The sequence below is a fragment of the Apium graveolens genome, chromosome 9 (genome assembly GCF_009905375.1).
Source record: "Apium graveolens cultivar Ventura chromosome 9, ASM990537v1, whole genome shotgun sequence".
Taxonomy (NCBI): Eukaryota; Viridiplantae; Streptophyta; class Magnoliopsida; order Apiales; family Apiaceae; genus Apium; species Apium graveolens.
Genome location: NC_133655.1, coordinates 43255789 through 43261962, shown reverse-complemented (window position 1 = coordinate 43261962; position 6174 = coordinate 43255789).

Genomic DNA, 6174 nt, shown 5'->3' with positions numbered 1-6174 from the left:
TATTTCGAGAAAAAGGTTCAAGAATTCCATTCAACCCCCCTTTCTGTAATTCTTGCTATATTGTTAAGGGACTAACAAAGTGATGGCGTCCCATCCAACTCCTATCACACAGAAATGTATACCTTGTGGTTAGGGTTGTTCATCACAGTCAAAATAAAAGAATATCAAAGAAATCCAAAATCAAATGAATAAAACTGAAAAAATTTCAAAGCTGATATTCTGGAGAAAAATGAAATCCAGAAACCGAGATTTTGGAACAAAATAATTAAACGAGTGTTAGGTAATATATCCTCTAATAATTATTTATTTTTAAGAGATGTCAAAAGAAGTTATAGAAAGAGAAGGTATTGCCAAAGTCTTAATATTTATCTTCTTTTTGAATTCTTCTGTTGACTCGCTATCTGATTCTGGACACTTCTTTATGTTCCACGGATATCGATAATCTTCATCGTCATCGAATAGTAGTAGCCCTGAAAGATTCCACAACAGAAGTTTTGCAGCTTCCCGGAGTTCCATCCAGCTCAGCACAACCATCTCGAACGAATGCACCTATCTTAGCTTACTCGTTGGTATTATATCCAATAGTCCAACATGAACTCGATATGAGCTCAAGCGTCCTCACATAGCTATACACACTCCTACACACTCTCGTTTCTAGTTTACTATAACCTCAGCTCTGATACCAACCTGTAACGCCCCCAAATACGGGGTCAAGGGATTTGGTCGTCACTATGAAACCTCAATCCAAATTAACCTGTTTAATCAATAAATAAATGCCAGCGGAAGATATTTAGCATAAATGACCCCAACCTGATCCAAGATCTTTTAAGGTTACAGTTCTAGAAACAAGAATCCCAAATTCCAAAATAATTTTTCACTTTCTCTATAAAACTCTTTTCAACAATTTCCAAACTCAAAGCTAAACCCTCTAGTATAACTTCGAAAAGAAGTATACTAGGCCCAAAAATAACACAACTATAATATAATCTAATATAAACAACTTTACACAAAAGAACTTACACTAGTTCACAAACCCTGGACCAACCACCTTCCAAAAGCTTCTTCTTTGCTCCCTTGAATTACGCAGCTAAACAGCGCAAACTAATCCTCACTGGAGGTTATATTTAAAAATAGGCAAGTATGAGCGGAAAAAATGCTCAGCAAGATCATTATAGCGAATATAAGGTCATTTTGATATAAAACCGACATCTGCATCAGCGCAGAACATATAAAAATTATAATTGCTGAATCATAAAATTTTTAGTTGAGGAATCCCAGAATTGATTCCTTAATTGTATTCAAAACCATTTTGATATTTTTGAGCGAAATGCTTCAGCAATGCTTTGAATCTTGACGAGAATCAAACTCGTAAAATAGTGTTTACGGAAATATCGTAAACAATAATAACAAAAAACAATGATTATGGATTGAACCATAAACTTTACTCAAAACCAAACTTTTCAAATTAATACTTATTTTGTTGTCATATCAAATTAGATATCAATACGAACTTCGATGCTCACAACACCCATACTGAAGTCAATACCAATCATCTATACTAATACCACCTTTGATATTTAACAACAACGTAAGTATCAGCATAAATCAGAATCTGAATCAAAACTACATTTCATCATTATTCCAAAACAGAAACAGTTGATAAATCATTTATTCTATAAATATCAAAAATGATATGATAATTTAGATTGGGATCATCCTCCGACGGACGTACTATCACATCCCGATCAGCCCGTGTGAGAGCACAAGGTCATGATTCGTAGAAACGTGACCCCAAAAACACGAGTACTCAAATAAAAGGCAATATACCTGCCTGTGGCAAAAATTGTGTCATAATATTCCATATGGCACTTAGAAATAGCCCTCCGCTGGACCGTCCGTCCCGGTCACTTATGCAATTATGATCCAATCTTAAAACCTTTTGTTGAAATGGGGTCATAATAGTCGACACCCGAAATAATTTTATTCCCCCAATTATTGGGTAGGAATATTCGCAACCAAATCACTTTTCTCAAAATCCAAAACATTTATAAATCCAATAATTGGATAAGTAAAATCACTTGACTATTCTGAACATAGAATAGAAGATGAGTATTTGCATAAACAAAATTATTCAATTCAACAATATGTAAAACATTTATGTATTTTGAGCTGAGAATAGGGAAATCAATACTTGCATAATAGGATTCAAGATAAATATCACTTGAACAATAAGTGATGATAGGGATACTTGCCTTTGGGGTTTTTAGTAGTTAGTCGCACTCGCAAAGACACATATATTCTTTTCAACACTTTACTGATATGTTGCTCCTGCGATTGCTAGAAGCCAGACATCCCATACCGTTCCATCTCATTCTTCCCAATGTCTTACCCCGATCAACTCGAGCGATCCGCATCTATAATTAGAAAATATAGCTTTAATCGTCTAAACGATAATCACTCGACGAACTACGCGTCAAAAGCCTATCGTCTATCCATACGATAGCCCACACATAAATATAACAGACAATCACAAAACTCTTCGCCCACGTACACACGTAATTCACATAGCACGTAAACACATAACTCATGTATCACATAATTCACGTATCACATATGATTCAGTTCGTCAAAACATTCAACTCGGTACGTTTAAAATTGAAATCGGGTCAAAAATATGATTTATCGATCAAGAATCGACTCAGAATGATTCGTAAAACAAGCGACCTTTCGAAACAAAAGGATTTGGGTCTCGAAAGTATTTTTATTGAAAGCGGAATATTTTTCTGAGTCTGTACGCGTTCGTTTCGTATTAAACGGGCGAACGGTTTATTTTCTACGAATAAAATATGAATAATTAGATATAAATCAATTAATAATAATATTAATTGATATTTTTAAATACCAAAATATAATTTTTAAAATCTTAAAAACAATTTTTAGGAATTATTTGAATTAATTATAAATAATTGGATTTTATTTAACTATTTATAAATAAATTTAATTGATTAAATGAATTAACCAATTAATTGAAACAAATTATAAATAATTAAAACAAATATGGAATTTTGAAAATAATAAAAGGAATAATTTTTGGAAATTAAAACAATTAAGAAAATAATAATTTTTTTTAGAATTTAAAATAATAATGAAATGATTTTTGAAATTTAAATTAAATGATTTTTAGAATTTTTAGAAATAGATTTTGAAATAAAAATAAATAAATAGCATAAACAAATTTTGTTATAAGATTTGGGGGATTTAAAGATCAACCCCGGGTTTTTCAAATAACCCAGTCGGGTTTTGAAGGAGCTTCCGGGTCAGGCTTGAACGCCGCCCGAATTCTGGGAATAAACCCAGTTTCCGGCGGATTCGCCGGACTCCGGTGAGTCTCCGGTGGCTCGACACAGTCTAGAACTCAGCCGAAATCACAATTTTTTTGATACGTTTTTACTCCCAGCACTTCAGTAACACGATTTCAAACCTCAGCCACCAGAATCAACGAATCCACCATCGATTCCATCGATTGCAGACCACCGCCGGCGACAAGTCCGGCCGAACTCCGATAACACCCATTTCTCAGCCAAAAATCTTGTTTTAATCATTAAAATAAAGCCCAGAAACTATACAATTCATTCACAGGTTCAACATCAATCAACAACTTCTTAATAATCTAAAACTCGAAATTAAAAACAAGAAAAAAACAAGAACTCGATTTGAACATCCAGCAATAGAACGAGTATAATTTTTACATAAATTAATTGCTCTAACCAAGAAGAAGCTATTAAAATCATCAGAAACATCCAAAAACATCCAGAAATCATAAACCCAATTCGAACAAAAGAACCCTAAAAATTGAAGATTCGATTCATTACCAATTGATGAGATCTGATGATATGAATTGGTAGAGTTAATCACAAGTTTCAATTTGGTTATTCATACTTCAAAAACAGAGATCAGAATCACCTCCAAATTTTAGTTTGATTCTCAGAAACTCAAGAACACTATGAACAAATTAGAGTATTTTATGATTTTTCTGGAAAATAAAAATAAAAATCTGATTTTTTATAATAATTAATAATAAATAAAATCTATTTATACTTATAGAATATTGGTACGCATTGGATCATATAAGATCGATAAATTTGTTGCTTAGCCGCTAAGTAACTGCAAATCGATCCGAAAATAGATTACTTAGCCGCTAAGTAACTATAAAAATGATACAATTAATATCAGCATTAGATAATTATCAAAACCGAACTTTTCATAAAACACTATATACGAAAATAATGTAAAAATATCCCGGCTCTCGAGAATACGGATTTTGTTAATTATCGAAATAACTATCATATCAAAAATCTTACGTCGGGCCACGCACGGGTCACACCGTAATCCGGATCGAAAAAGTCAAAATACGGAAAATGTCCGGAATTACCAGATTAGGTTAGGAAGGAGTTTTCGGAAAAGTTTCGGGTTGTAAAAATGCAAAAACAGTTGAAGTTGAACGATTCCCGACTTTATAAAATAATTTTGTAATTATTCAGAAAATAATTAATAAATCATAAATCATTATAAAATCATATAACACTAAAAAAAATTACCAGAAAAATATCACAATTATATATATTTTATTCTGAGCATATAAAAATTAAAATACTCAAATAATATCATATATAAACAGCCCAACATCAATACCAATTATCATATAATTCACTAAAATTCACATAAATAATTCCAAATAAATATAATAATAATATTTGAAAATATGGGATATTACACTGGAGGTCAGGTATGTATGATGATGGTGGATAAAATGGGCCGCCTAGTCTGATTTTCACAACTGGGGAGGATGAACATGTGGTGACTGTGGCCACAGTTCGATAAGCACTCCACCTGCCAGAAAACTGCAATTATTCAACAGTTGAGGAGCCAGCTCTTCCACAAATGATGGCTAGTCTGCGGTATGAAAAGACATTGGCAAAGCTGGGCGAGTTGAAGAGACCGAACATAAGGAGAGAATGGAGTTTCTTCTTCGACTGCATCACAAGAACCTTTGCAAACAAGTGTTCAAATTTTGATGCCATTCCTATCCTCAGTCAGCAAATTGGGTATGCTCTAATTACTCAATCTCATTTTGACTATGCTAGTACTGTACTAGGTTTTATTGGTGATAGAATGACAGAAGACAGAAATACAGTCTATTTTGCTAGATTCTGTCAGCTATTATACAGTTTTTATTGCTCTGATGCACCACAACTTGCCAGTGAGTTGATCTCACCATATAAGCTAGCTAAGAGAGTTATTATCCAATGATAATAAGAAAACTGTTTTGAGACCCCTCCAAATTCCAATTTTAGTCAAACAGTTTTTAGTAAACTCTGATCCAGCCACATACACCTCCATATATACTGATGTCCAACCAACCCAACCTCCATCAGCACCTACCACCACTACACAAACATCTCAAACTTCTCAACCTCAACCAACTGAACCCACCATCAGGACATATTTCAAATTAACACAATCATCTCAACCTCACCATCAACACATACCATCAGACCTTCATCTTCTAGGCCAAAAAGGGCTCAATCTGTTCCTAAATCTCCAATAAAGATAAGAAGGATGCTTCTAAGGGATGATTCTGATGATGAGGAGGAAGCACAGGTTCATGCATCAGAACATGTGACAGTTGAAGCTGAAACTGTGGATTCTCAGAAAACAACTGCAGCTGAAGGTTCTGATACCTTAAAGAGAAAGAGAACTGTAAACTCTGATGATAAAGCAACTCCTTCATTTGCAAGGAGATTAAAAAAAATGAGGGCTAAGAGGCATTTGGATAAGCCTCCATCAGAGAATACTGAAGAAGCTGAGGAAAGGGATCAAGAATCTCTGATCTCAAATCCAATTATAATTGAATCTCTACCACCTCCAGCTACAGCCCAAGACACTGTTCCTGATACAGTGGTTACACCTCCAATCTCTCCTCTTCATGAAGATATTACAGTTGAAGATTCAGGCTTAAGTCCTGAAATTGACATTAACAAGATGCACACTCCTACTATTCTGTATTTGGAAGGTCCTACAGCAGCTCAGACATCTCCAACTCATTCTCCAATTTTAAATGCTGATGCTGAGATACCATCTACTCCAATAACACCTATTCTGGAGATAAATTCT